This window comes from Scomber scombrus, chromosome 13 (genome assembly GCF_963691925.1).
Source record: "Scomber scombrus chromosome 13, fScoSco1.1, whole genome shotgun sequence".
NCBI lineage: Eukaryota > Metazoa > Chordata > Actinopteri > Scombriformes > Scombridae > Scomber > Scomber scombrus.
Window position 1 is genome coordinate 22,982,213 of NC_084982.1, and position 15,159 is coordinate 22,997,371.

General features: G+C 39.8%; 1 protein-coding gene across 3 annotated transcripts in view; it reads left to right on the forward strand.

Moving 5' to 3' along the window:
- Window positions 1–237: 237 nt before the first annotated feature.
- adarb1b (adenosine deaminase RNA specific B1b) overlaps window positions 238–15,159 on the forward strand; it is a 119,673-nt gene continuing 104,751 nt past the window's right edge. For 2 of the 3 annotated variants that reach the window (XM_062431140.1, XM_062431143.1), the window contains exon 1: window positions 238–418. The gene's annotated coding sequence lies outside the window, so the exon portion shown is untranslated. Of the gene's footprint in view, window positions 419–14,083; window positions 14,181–15,159 lie in introns of all 3 variants that reach the window. The other variant, XM_062431142.1, reaches the window with a different exon arrangement.

Sequence of the window (15,159 nt, forward strand, 5' to 3'; positions counted from 1 at the left end):
GCAGTTTGATTGGTTAGAATTCGGCATGAGGCGAGAGCTGATTGGCTTAGTATAAGAACGTCAAAATCAGAGCCAATCAGAGGCAGAATAGGGTCGTGTCTTTGCAGAATGCGGGTGGGGAAAAGCAACACCGAGCGCACAGCAACCGCTCCGCACCACTTGGCGGCGATAATGCCCCATTTCTGTTTTACCAACCATGACAAAACATCAAACAGAAGAAGTAGGCCGACAGCAGACTGTGGATACTGCAGTACATGCGACCGTACAACTGATCTCAGCCCGTGTTCTGCTTTTTTTCTCCCTCCTTCCTTCAACACCAGCGACGACACGGAGCAAAACAGACGTCTGTGTTTTGAAGTGAAGTGCTATACTGAAGCCCTGCAACCAAACCTCAACTTTCCGTCTCCTGCACGATAACGTGAGTAGGCTGTTTGCGTGTTATATTTTTTTTTGGGGGGGGGGGGTGTCTGCAGAGGATGAAACAAACGGAGGGTTTGCTGCTAATATGATTTAGGTTCCGGCTATGTTTATGTAATATTAGGCTTGTAATCCACCAGAGCAGTGCAAGACACAAGGAGATGCGCCGGTCCAAATTATTTTAAACCCAAGCGTGCATCCTAAAAATGTGAACTTTTACCCTCCTCTCTGTAAGCCTTCTGTGAAATTTATCCCGCTTGTATTAAAAACACGACTGTGGGATTTTATGGCTGTCATCTTTTACCCTCTCAGCTTTTACCTCTGACAGCGCTGCTTGCCTTGTGAAGGTCTGCCAGGGACACACTGCATCATGTGCAATTCACACAGATATATATTACAAAGCATGTTAACGCAGTGCTGGCTGCATTAAACGTGTTATACAGGTTATGCTCTGCAGTGTTCAACATCTGCTTCTGTCTCTGCGTGTGCACACGAGATAAAGATGACTTAGTGATATGAGATGTGTATAACACTACAATGTATCCAGAATCAGTCAATTCCTGCTTTTTAAAATTGATTTTTTGTATATATTAAGTGACTACTGTTATGGTTTTGAATACCAAATCCTCCCAAAATGATGATTGCATCTAGACAGTGTTTCCTCTACATTGCACCTGTGAATGCTTTGACACTGCTCCATGTCTGTGTCATATGGGAAAAGCAGCCACAATTTTTTTTTGGTTCTTTTTTTTTTGGGTGTCATTCTGTCTTTCAAAGGTAGTTTATTGACTTTTTGGTGTGTTATTTTTTTCCCCCACTCAGACTTAGTGCTGCTCACCATTAAAACAAGTGGAGCTCTTTTGACAGATGGAGCCACTAGTTTCTCTTGACGTGGCCCCTTGTTCGGCTCAAATTGAGGCCAGGTTAGAGTTGCGTGTGGAGGTGGAGCTACATCTCATAATCCTTAGTGGTTTTTCAGTGTTGGATGAAGCCAGATGCACCATTTAGTGATGATTGTAATTGAAAGAATAAATAAAATGTAGAAATCTTTACAAGTTAAGTTGCTCTCGTTGTCTGCTTCAGGTTTTTAATGTACGTTTTAATGCAAACTTTGTGAAAAAATACTTATTTGCATCATCAACTAGCAAACATCTGCTGGGGGCACTAATCCTTTACTACTCATCATTCACCTCCTATTAAAATGAATGACTTATGGTCTACGTCAGACTAACAATGCATTAATTTGTGCACAAAGCGTGAAATGACCTTGCGGCCAGAACCATTAAGACCAATAATAGAACTTACATCACAGCTGTAGTCAGAGCATTGTTATAAGCATTTCATAATAAAGTGTAAAAAATGTTATTAGCTTCAATCTATTTTTAATCATTAAAAGTACCTCTAGTGCTACGATTGGGATAGTATAATCTGAATCTAATATTTTTTATAATAAAAAAAAATTAGACAGCAAATATAAAGCGTTGAAAAAAATTGTGATTAAGATCAATATAAGTTTTAAAATCTATCCTTTAGGAACGACATCAAGGCATCACAATACTTTGATACAAAAGTTTTGAATACTTTTTCTTTAAAAAAGAAAATGCTTGTATTAAAAATGGGCGTTCTAGCTAGAGATCTCCCCAGCTGATCCTGGGAATGATTTTCGGGGCTGATCCGTCCATTTATAGCTGCTAAAATAGACCTCATCAAATGCTGATCCTTTCTTTACTCTACTCAGTTGTGTTTTGCTCATGTCAGAAGGGCTGCAACTTAATTAAATAATTATTAATTAATCTTCCGATTGTTTTCTCAATTAATCGATTAATTGTTTTATTAATAGAATATCTGGAAATGGTGAAAAATGCCCATCATTTCGTAGAGTTCATGGTGACGTCTTCAACTGTCTTGTTAAGTCCTATCAACAGTCCAAAATCTCATTTATAATAAAGAAAAGCCTCAATTTCTCTACTTTGAGAAGCTACAGCCAGCAGATGTTTGGCATTTTTGGGGTGGGTGGGTGCTCTGTTGAAAGTATCTCAAATTATTGATGCTATCCTGTGTTCACCCTTTGAACTTATGAACTTATTCATCCTCTTACCTCCTCCCCAAAAAAGTCATGTTTTGCAGTCATATTATGATTAAGTTGTATTTATACCGTTCTTCACTTGTGCAGCATTGCAAGTTTTAAAGTGAGGTGTCACCACTGCCCTGAGGGAAGAGCTAATCAGTAAATAATTGATGAGTTTTATTTTTTCAAGTTCAATATGGGGACATATGAGTGAAGCATCTCATTTTAACTTGTGATGGTATCAACACTTCCCTCTCCAGCTGAGCAGTGTTTCCCTTTGAGGGTACCCCATTCCCAGAGGGATCCACCCTGCTTTAGTCACACGTGGGGTGTGAGATTTGTCTCGAACAGGTGACTCAGACTCACATTTTGCAGAGCAATGCAGGAGAATTTTGCTGACAAACACTTGTTTTTGTTTGAAGAAATTTAGAAGAATGATTGAATCTATTTGCACAACAGCTGTCAGGGGAAAGCAATTTTGTGGATTTGCCGAGTTAAACGGTGTAATTGAGGTTTCGCAAAAAAAATCGGGTGCAGCAGTCGGCTAAAACAAAAACACTGTCAGGGGCAAGCACAGCAAATACTGATCAAAGCTGAGTTGAAGGGCCAGCTACAATAGGCCTTACTGTATATTTCATAAAAGTGCTGCAGTACTGCTTCCACTTGCTGAGGTGACAAGTTTAAAGAGAAAACAGCTTAGACCAGGCTCTGAGAATACTGTACCAAACTGAGAGAGAGAGAGTGTGTGTCTGTGTGTGTGTGTGTGTCTGTCTGTCTGTGTGTGTGTGTGTGTGTGTGTGTGTGTGTGTGTGTGTGTGTGTGTGTGTGTGTGTGTGTGTGTGTGTGTGTGTGTGTGTGTGTGTGTGTGTGTGTGTACTCCATGTATATGCCTACATGAGCAAAGTTCACTCATCTCTGCAGCACTGTGCCCTCTCAGGGAAGCTTCATGCGGTTGAGATGCTCCACTGGCTGTGTGTTGGTAAACCCATGCAGCCCAGTAGAGCAGAGCAGAGGCAGATACTGACACTCCTGAGACTAAGAAATAGTTGTTGACTGTAAGAAGAAGCCCCCCCTCCTCCCCCCTCTAAATGCCACTGTGATGCATACGTGGAGACAACAGAAACTGTAGGCATCACCCTTTTTCACAGCTCCATGTGGACGTAGCTGCTTCTGCCATTGATCCGTGTGCGTCTTTCCCTGAGGACATTGTTGTTTTAGCCCCGATGAACGCACCACAGCTACATCATGTGGGGGTGGGGGGGTTGGGGTGGATGAGGCTATATAAAAAAGACTATACATTTCCTCAGGATTTGCGGGCTGATGGGTGCTGATGAGGCTGCACATTTGAAGAAAACCACAGGGGCTCAGTGTCAGCTGTAATAGTGATAAGCAGCTGGATAAACACTCTATCAGTCAAATGCAAGTATTCTCAGTGATAAGCCTACATAAAATACATCACTGATGACTTAAACTCGACCTCAAAGCTCATACTTACCAACTAATAATGTTAATGCCCTGCTTTCTCTTCTCAGTCTTTACGAGCAGGTATGTTTTCCACTGTCACGCTATCAGGAATTTTTTTTTGCAGACCAGACAAGCACCTGCCAAGAACCAAATTTGGGCAAATTGTCTCTTTATTGAGAGGAGCACCTGCTAGACCGGCGAGTAATTGTTTGCAAAGAAAATATTTGAATGTTAAGGTTAAGTCGGGGCGAAATGAAATCAGCTCTGGCTGCTTTCCCGAATGTTTACTGTCCCCAGTAGGATAGTGTTAGTGCTGCGAAAACAAACGTCAGTCCAGTTTACAGTCAGTCAGACCAGCGGCTGTTTCTGTTAAACGGACAATCGAATAAGACGCTTGAAATTTAACAACAGCTCCTGGCACGGCGTTCCTTTTTTGAGGTTTCTGTTTTGTGGATAATTTGGAAAGTGTTGCTTACAGTTTGTTGAAATACAATCTTAAAAGTCTGATTTTACATGTTTTTGTCTTAGAGCACTTTTGAACTCTTATGATCAACACATTTCCCTAGATACCTCTTATCAGCAGCCGCTTCCACTCCAATTACAAGTCATCCATTGTTTTGTGTATTTGTCCTGAAACACTTCAGGCATCCTGCTTTTGTTGTCTCTTACTTTAGTTATTGATGTAAATGTACAGTAGCTCATATTTCATGGTGTTGCGTCAACCAGTCAGTCCTTTGTTACATTTAGCAGTCTCCCCTCTTTCCTGTCTCGTCTGTTTTTAAGCTGCTTCGGTACAAAATAAGAGGAGAGCTCTTCCTGTCATCAGCAGACTGGGTCTCAAGAGGAAGAGATACACACGAGCGGCATCGCATTCGAGTTTTCACACGGCCCCTAATCAGTTTAGAAGTTTTTAAAAAATGTGCCTTTAGCTGCATCTGACAGACATGACAAGTGCCAGGTTCCTGTCTTTGTTTGAAAATGTGATGATGATGATGATCTGTTGCGGAGGAGTCACAGACATTGTCAAACTGGTTGCCACGGTTGCAACATCCAAGTTTGATCGGGGAAAGCGGCACGATTGGACTCGGACAAACAAGTTTCACACGAATCCCGAGCTTAACCCAGTTTTTCGTGAAACTTGTATCTGCAAGTAAAAAAATGGAAATGAATGCAGCGAATATAATAGGTTAACCAGGATTAAGCTCTGCAAGATGTAACTGGCAGCAGACGGTATTGACTTTTGATATTTGCCTGCTTTTTTTTTTAACTTTGAAATAAGAGTCTGGTTAAACTGTGGACTTGTTGTAAAGGTGTGTGTACAAAATTTTCTTTTGAACGCACTCATTTATTATTCTTTCTTTCTTTTTATGTGAGTTCATAAGTGACAACGATGTGTGGGTGAACAAGAGCCGGTTTTTCTTTTTCTTTAAAAAAGCTCTTTGTTCTACTCGGGTTGAAACGTACTATTTAAACACTGTTTGTGTCCTATTCAGTCGCAAATCATTGCCACAGTAATAATGAGCCTCTGTATGACCTTGCTGTTTCAAGTTCCTCCTTTAGTTCAAATTAGAACTGAAATTGACTTTTGACTTAATTTTACACGAGTGGGTTTCAATCAAATAGCCAGTCTGTGTAAAACATACTGTAATAGATGATGCTCAAGGCTAAAGTTACTAACCACAAAACAGACTTTTAGTGATGTTAAATATCTGTGTATGCATTGCAACATAAATGTACTTGTGCATGTGATGTAAAGGAGACTCATACTGATATTATAATTTATTAAGCAGTTATGGTTGCCTTCATTAATTTGAATTACAAACTGTTCAGCTGAAGCACTGCAAAGCAAGAGGTCAAAGGTATAAATTTATCCATGGTGTACTGCACAGATATAATGATGGTTCTAACAAAGCTGTCTGTGCTTTCTTCATACTGTTAAAACATTAGATCTAAGCTTTTCCTTTGGATTGGGTGTCAAGTTTGTGGCAAATACCAAAATAATATATATTTTAATCCTTACACTGGATATATATTTCCACCAAATGATATGCAGCACTTTGTAAGAGTCTTTGGGATTGTGTTTGACCATATGCCAGCTACAGTAGGAGTATGAATATCTAATAGGGGCAGTTTTATTTATTATTCACCACCGTTTCCTGTAAAAGTTTAAAAGTTATTTTGGAATTAAGGGGGAAAGTCAGCCAATATCTGTGGAGAACTTTCAGCATTTTGCAGAAGCTCTGTGGTACAACATGATAAGTGCACTACGCATTTCAGGAGAAAAAAAAGAAAAAAAGCAGGAACAACTAAAAAAAGCACTTCTTGAGCAGATGCATTTACCCAGTCCACCTTACAGTCGTATGCACTCTCAGCATTCGTGGGTCACATGGGAATTGGACCTTTTTTTCCCTTTATGCCATACTCCACTCTGGCCCTACATCAAACTACCAAACTAGGCCGAGCAGGCACCAACTTTTCAGCTAAAGCAATCAAAGAGGTTTTTACCACAGAGTCGGAAGCCTGGATGGAGGATATTTCTGTATCAGATTGTCTTGCCCACCAATGAGCAGGCAGAAGACAGCAGACTGTAATTTTGGACGGTCGAGTGATGGCGGTGAGGGATAAGGGTTTACACAAATCAAGCAGCGTGACCTCAGCTTGCGTGACTGAGACATTCTTCTCCTCCCTGAGGGTGGCCACATCAATGCCGCCTCATCACCCCTGTCACCAAATTGGTGGTGAGCAGTAAGCCGCAGGTTGTGGCCATTATTCATGCAGTATACATTAAGATTGCCACAGACTTGTGACTGCATAATGCATCACTTTGGGGACTACAATAACCTTTAAAATACAAAAAAAAGTGGTAGGTGTTGTCAGTGGGCATGCACAGTCCCATGTGAATGTGAGGGCAGTCTTCACCTCTTTTTAAGGAATTCAGAAACTCTTTTTCTCTTTTTAACATTCACTGGAGATGAGTTCTCAGTGAAAACAGAAGAAAGGGCTAATGCACATGCCAGACAACATTAGCATCAGAGCGTGAATGTGACATTACAGTCAATGCTGTATACGCAAACTCACATGTTAGCACCACAAAGGGCAGGACGAGGCCTCCGTACAACAACCAGGGCCACGCTCCAAACGGTTGAAAATTGTGTGTGAGCTGCTGATGAGAGCGTTCATGTTTGGGTGTGTGGCCGATTTGTCGTTTAAAGTGTTTCATTTCTTTATGCTGTTGTAAAGCTGCATTCAGAGGTTTGCTTTTTGTGTGATTTGAGTGAAATATTATGAACTATGGTGTGTTAAGTGCATGAACATATTCAGCGTTATGTTATGCAATATTATGCATAAATGATATGTATTTGGATCGCAGATAAGTCAGAATATTTATTATGTTGTGTTATGCTCTGCACCCTTTCCTGATCTCAGACACTCTGGCTGAATATTCATGTTGTTCCTCTGCTGTACTTCATTGAAATGACTTTGTGGCCACAGAGCTGCTCCGCTTGAGTAGTTGAAGGTAAATACAACGTGGTAGCACATGTCATTGGTACTTTGTGAGGTATGGTGGGCAATTTGGATGCTTGTTTTGTTTTTGAAATGAATAAGAGTGTGTTGACTGAGATGCTTTCTTCATCATCATCTTGATCAGAGTCTGTTTAAGTTTAGGTTTGTTTAAAGTGTTGCAGGTCAGCTGTTTGTTGATGCTGCAGTTTCATGCTCCACTCTGCTGGCGTGACTGTGATGGGCTGTGAGGTATTCAAAAGCTGCAAAGCTAATTATTAAGCTATTAAATGTGCCAATGTTTGCCTTTTATGAAGATGCACACCGTCCACATGCTGCTTTTTTCCCCCTCAGATTGAGAGTCGATTTAGAATCGCAGAAGATAAGAATCACAATACATTTGTGGATTGATCTGTTTTTGACCCGGCCTATTAGTCACAGTAAAGATTGTAATTGGTACTTTGACAGCATCAAGAAGTCTTTGTGCCTAGTTGTTATGTTCAGTATGCATTTTTATCTTCTGTCAAACCAAAGACGCTCTGTACTTATATTGTTGCTTTCTTGAAGTTTGCACCAGACTGCACTGAAAACCACAGTTTCTCTCTTCTTGTTTGTACTAAATGTATTTATTTGTCAAATAAATCAAATTAAAATGTGTTTCTTATGTCACTTATGAATAAGAGTGTCCTTGCTTTGCACAATAATTTGTTTAGCATGAGTAGCTGAAACAATTATAGTGACTAATATACTCATTATGATATATTCATTTAGTGGTTATTACTTGAACTCATGGGAGATCCAGAAAATGTATAAAAATTAATTATATTTCCACAGAGATCTCTGATGGTTATTTCTCTGTTTTCCCAAATGAATCTCTTATTTTCTCATCTACATCGTCCTTCATTTATAAGTTTAAAGCTTTCATGAGATGCCAGCGGAAATTGAAATTAAACCAAAAACTTATGAATCAACTTTTTGCATGTCTTATTTTAACTTCACTAACAGAGTAACAACTAAGTTAAATAAATATTGTTTTGGACAATTGTTTTTGTCCATTCACACCATATTGCATGTGTCAGCGTTGTTTTCTCAGAAGTATTCATTTTGCACTCATGTGGTCCATTTACTCTTAAAGTCCTCCTCAACTTTAAAATGTGTTTTGCTGAAACTTCACTTGAATGTTTGATCTTAATTGTGGGAAATGATACATGTGCAGAGTTTGATGCCAGAAAACTGCTCTCATAATCGTCTTCTGAAAGGGGGGATTCCTCTGTGCTCACCTTCAATCTGAGTTCCAATTTGTGACATCACAGCCAGTTTGGAGCCAATCACGGTCCAGTGTGCAATTTACACAAGGGTGACATGGAAACTTGAAGCCTCCAGTGCACAAACACTGATAGTAGATATTTCGTGGAAGTAGGAAACATCTAGTGTTAAATAAACTTTTGAAACTAAATATATTTGCACATTATATATATTGCATATAAGGGAGAACGGGGTAGATGTAATTTTAAGCATTTTTTCTAACGAGGTAATTGCACTTTTAAGTAGAAAATGCATAAAAAGATACAAATTATAATTCTAAGCAGAATATTTTTACATGTCTTAAAACGTATCTGGAGGGGATCTTTAAGTTCAAATAAAGTGTCGAGAAAGCACGCATGCATACTTTTAACACTGTGGGAAGATACCCCTGCTCTCTCCTTCCCTACACAGTGTACAGTACCTCACTGCCTTTACATAAGCGTTCAGTGGATCTTTAGTATACTGTAGGGAAAAAAAGCCACATTGCCGTAGGTTATGGTTACAGTGTGCTGCTCTATCTGTCAGTGTGCCACTTTGTGTGTGTCCTCCCCCCCAATACTATCTCAGCCAGGTTTTGTGAACATACGCACACATAAAGGTTCATGTCTTAGTAGTTTGCTTGTGCGTATGACCCCTGATAACATGGATTGTGTCACGATGCGGCTGTACATGTATTCAATGTGGATTAGACTAAGCCCATCAATAATGCAGGCCACATGGAGTAGCTGTGAAAAGACTCTTTTCTTGTTTTATAAGCTCTACACTCTGCTCCTTGGTTTTTCCAACAAGGTACAGTCAGACGGTAAATCCCCTGCCCACGAACAGTAGAGTGTTCTTCAAACTTTTCAATGTTTGAAGAGTCTGTAGCTGAATAAATGAATGAATGAATGAATGAATGAATGGAGTACCCCCTTCTCCTCCTCTTGCGTTCTTTCCATATTCATCAACCTTCTCTGTTTCCGTCTTGTCCTCCATATTCTACGGAGCTCTGCAGAGTCCTTGGCGATATGGCTATATATAGAAGGTAAAGGAAGAGTGAGATTAGGGAAAATAGAGTGCCTTTTAGTGCGCCGTCTTGGGTAGCTTGCTTCAGCGCTCCTGTTTGAAAGGGTTAATGACGCTCAGATTTAGCCGGTAGATTGTTTTGTCTGTGCGGGAGTGACTCAGGTTGAGGAGGTCAAGCCTCTGCAGTCTGAAATAGACTTCCTCAATTAACCGCAATTCCTTCTGGCTAAATGCCATTTTGTTAAAGAACAGCCTTTACAGCCCGAGCTTCCTTTTGCTATCATAGCCGTGAAGTTTCAGCACTGAGCAAAAAATGTCTTGTTTAAGAGTGCATCATTGATGATAAGTTATGATATTATTCTATCTCTGTTGTTGCTAGTAATTGACTGTTTGTTAAGTCCTGCTCCTTTGAATTGCTGTTTAATTACTTAGTTTTCATCTTGGAATGGCACATATGCAGTTAATAATGATGGTGGCAGATTTATTTCCCAATATTTCTTAGTTTTTTAAAACACAGGGTCTTTTATGTCAGACAGAAGTAGACAAAGTGATGCTTCTCATTTCTACCCTGTCACCATCAATTTTGGCGCCTGAAATGACAACCCCTGCCGGCAGATTTTTATCAGCTCGAGCTACAGTAGCTAGCTAATTAAGGTCAGTTTCTGTGCCCTTTATGACATTTTAATGTTTTCACCAGTTAGTTAGACAGAAAGTCAGACTGTTTTTTGTTCTAACATGAGCCTGTTGGGATTCTTAGCTTACGTATTTGTTCATATTATGAAACTGTGTGTTTTGACATTTAACATTATAATGAGAAAAGGCCTTTAGGATGGGGACTAATGGACATGTCTGCCAAGCATAACACAGTTTTGGGTAACATTGGCTTGTGTTGCTTCAGTGTAAATCCAGTAAAGAGCAGGACAGAGCTGCTAACTACCTCAACTCTTATAGCATCTAAGACTGACTTCTCTGTAGTGGAGGAATACTAGTCATTGGATGAGCTAATGTAGCCTGTTAACCCACAAATAATGTGTACTAATGATGTGCTACCTGACCATGGAGGTAGACGGTAAGCTAGTTAGCCGGAAATGATAATATTAGCAGCTTACGTTAGCTGGTAAACATACTGTTTAATCAGTTCCTTGCACTTTTTCTTTGCTGTTTTTCTGTTTTGGAAAGGTGATTTTAAAAAAGAAAAAGAAACAACCCTCAAAAATCTCTTTAAGTACTTAGCGTCACTATCACTATTCATACCACTTTGTACATTTAGAGAAACCCAAAGCTTGAAAGACCTGCTGTTGCTAGTTACAGTTGCTAAGCTGTGCTGGCTGTTCAGGGGAGGCGTTTGGAAAACTGTCAATTAATGGCAGCGTCTGCTCTTTAAATCTGCCAGCCACGCCGATAAATAGATGATGAAGTTTGTTTTTCTTGTTTTTTTGTGAGACTGATAAAGATGCTGCAGTGGAGCTAAACATGCTTCATAGATATGGAGGGGTGCTGGGAGTTGGAGCTTAGCAGGTGCTGCTGGCACATGGGGGCATATTTGTGTACTCTGCTCACTCAGTGGGAACATTTTAATTTGATCCCTTTGTTTCTATAAAACAGGTCAGGATTTGCTCTACCCCTGGGCAATTTGTGTTAGCGCTCGTAGAGAAACCACTGTAGAAATGACGCAGGAGAGGTGCAGCATCATGTGTTGTCAGCAGTACTCGTAAACTTGGCTTGTTTTTTGGAATTTATTTCCTTTGGTGACTTAGGAGCTCGTTAAGTTTTTATTTAGGCTTTATATGGATTTCATCACACACTATCAGTCATTCAGTTATTATGGGATCTGTCTGATACCCAGAAAAATAACACAAAACCAGACTGAAGACATCTTGCTTGTCTTGGCATGTTACTAACGTAACGTTCATTCATTCTTTCTGAGAACAATCAAGACAAGTGTTTCGATTGCTGGCAATATTTAAAGCACGCAGCCTCCATTTGCAACAGATAACGACAGTGTTGTCTTTTCAGAAGTGGAAAATCCACATACGTCACAGAGGAATGTTCCCTGTTTTCTGTCTTTACATGCCTGAAGTTACAGGTCATTCGCTCTGCCAAAGAAAACGATCCCAACGTCACATACGCTTTTCAATCTGGAATATATCAGTATGTGTTGAATTTTAATAAAAATAAATTAAAATTGTTTTTTGCATATTAATAATTTTAAAGCAGGAATGAATGTTTGTGAGAGATCTGCATTGTCGTGTGGATGGTGGAGGTCTGTTTTCTCTCTTTTCTTTTAGTGACAGTCAAAGTGAGGGGGGTTTCCTCTAATTAATAGACCAGTACTGCATGTAAACAATGGTTAAGGAAACTCCCAGACAGGCTATATCAGTCTGATAATTTTAGTGTCATTATGGTTGATTTTTGCTCGTAAGTGCTTGGTTCTTTTTTCTTCCAAGTCTTCCAGGAAGGCGCAATGGTTCCTCAAAAAGCAACCGCTTTATCTACATTTTTTAGGCTATTTTTTGTTGGACTTTCCATTACAAAATAAGAACATATCTCTCTAAACTAATGTGCACTAAATTCATCACATCATGTCACTCTGTCCCCCTTTATAAACTGTAGCTTTCACATCTTCTTGGCTTCTGGATAGGATCATCTCCTGGAGACCAAATCTGAATTTGTTTGAAAGACCACATTATTAAACAAATTATTCGTGTTTTTTTAAGCTACACTATTTGCATGGCTCAATGAATCTGCAATGGTAGTGTTGGTCGGGGGTTGATTTTAACCCTCCTGTTGTTCTCGGGTCAATTTTGACTCAAAATGTACGTATAATTTCTTTAAATGAGGCCTATTGACCATAATTTCCCCCCAAAAATGCGTTAACTGTGGCGATAAGTTGGAATGACTAAAAAAGAATTGGGTGATAATTTATACCTAATGCTTTATAAACAGTCAAACCAAACTGGGTTCAATTTTGACCCATGAGAACAAAAGTTGTACAGTCGACGGCAAGACAACAGGAAGGTTAAATCAAAACGTGACGCCCGTGAATCAAAACCTCAATGTCAAACCCCCAGTTTCTCACCCCCAGCTGTTTTGTTAGTTTATCCCTGTGTGTGGGTGCTTCTTTCCTGTCTTCTTCCTTTTGCACATCTCCTTTGCGTACACTCTGCACTATGTCTGTGTGAGAGAGAGGTGGCTTTGTTTTTCCAGGTGATGTCAGTTTTTGGCGGGGTCCGCTGCGCTGTAATACCACTGTTCTGGCTCACTGTCATTTGCCATTTGTTCAGTGTGGTTAGATATTGCATAAGCAGCACTGGATCCCCCAATAATACAGTCAAAACATGTTAATCTTGATGTATTTATAGCTTTTTTTTGAAGAACGCTGCATTCGGTTCAGGTTGTTAAAGTAATCAGAGTAGTTTTATAGCTATGATACTTTACATAGACCTACTTGCTGAAACTCTCAATGCATGGCAGTCGCACTCACATCATTGCAAGTATCCAAAATGGAGTGAAGCTTTATTGAATTCACACTCATGCGTGATAATAGAGGAATCTTGATAAAGTTATAGTTACAGTGTGAGAGTCCCGGGTGGCCTCGCTGTTGCACAGTTTAGGGACGCCTGTTACGTTTTCAGTTCAGCTCTGTCTCTTTCAGCCTTTGACTGCTCATCTGACAAAAGTGTCAGTAGTGGGATCACATCAGAGTTCTTCACTCGCAGTCAAATGAGACTCTTTTTTCCCCACTGATAGTCCTCTTTGTTCCTGTGTTGGTGCTTCTACACTGCGAACTGCGATATTATTTGTTAATCATATGAATCATCAGTGTTTTACTCTCAGCTCTTTTCTCTCAGTTGGTTTTTCATCTGCTTTTAAGCCTAAGATATATTTCTTCATGGACATACGCTCACACACGCAGACACACATGCTCCTCGTTATTCCCAGGGTTTGGGATTTTTTCTCTCCAGGCAACACACTCTCACTCACAGACCAAGTGGCGATGAAAGATGCGCCTGAATTACAACGTTCTGCCAGAGATCTGCTGAGTACCAGAGGCAGGTGTGAGTTTTTTTAGCATCTTTCCCCAAATGTAGCTCTTTCAAATGTGCCCTGCATGCTGCTGAACCTTTCATTGGTGCCTTTTTTTCTCTAAGAGGCTTTTCATCAACACTTTGAATTGCGGTTTGTGATTAAACCCGTCAGCATGTCCTTGGTGTGCTTTTGTTTCTCCCAAATGAATCTTTGTTTCCCGGAGAGCATCGCTGAATATTAAATTAAATTCTTACCCTAAAAGTAGAAAATATGAAGTCAGTTGTCTACTTTCAGATGTCATGAAGTGGACCTAGTGATGAGAAAAACTGGCATCAACCTGACGGCCCAAATCCAAACCGTTTGGCAGTGATCGGTATTCATCTAGGCACAGGTGCATTTCTCTTTTGAACATTATTACACAGAATCAGTCTCACTTATTTCTGCACCAGGTGTTGGTAAAGCATGGCAAACTTTCTGCCAAATATAATATTTGCCAGATTAAGAAAATGTCTATGATCGCTCTTTTCTTCTTTGTGTCTTCTTAAAGATGATTGATATTCTAATGTGAAGTCGATTTAACAGAAAATGCTGTTTTGTGGACACACGGCAACAACAAAAAATCTTTAAATCCTGGATTACATTGATATTAAAGTGTGCAATCATGATGGATAAATAACCTCATGATGGTACAACTGCAAACTTGAATAATACACTACACCCCCTCGTCCAGTAGAGGCCTGACAAGGATACTTAGGTTTTCAGCTTTGACGATGTGGTGTATTTCCCCAGAGAGACGTGCCTGTGAAAAAAAAAAAAAAAACGACCAATTTCACTACTTGTATTTCACATGTTACAGTATTTGAATTGATAAAAGTATGATTCACCCATCAAAACCTTTGTGAACTCACATGACAGTGCCTCTGAGTGTTGTGACACATGAACATCGAGCTAAAAACAGCAACAGATGCAGACGAAACGCCTTTAACGGGACAATTGTGTTTCAGTTAGGTGAAACTATTGAACTATTGTGTTGTAGCCCAACCTGATGACCTAGATAGACACAGTAGAGAGGGAGTGCTTTCAGGAGAACAGGATCTAAACAATGTCCCACATGAATGCATTAAAAAAATGTCGTGCTGTCTTTAAATAGCAGCTTAACAGCAAGGGGCATTTTGGGAAAGTTTGGAGGAAAAAGAAAGAAAAAAAAATTCCAGTAACACTCTGGTTTGTTTGGGATTAGTGAGGCAGACGGCTGCTTTTCTTTACACTTCCATTTTAATTACATTTTTGGCAGTTTGCTGATCCACTTGTCCAGAGAAACTAATATTGAGCACAGTAGTGGAATAAACAACCATCACTTAAGTCAAAGC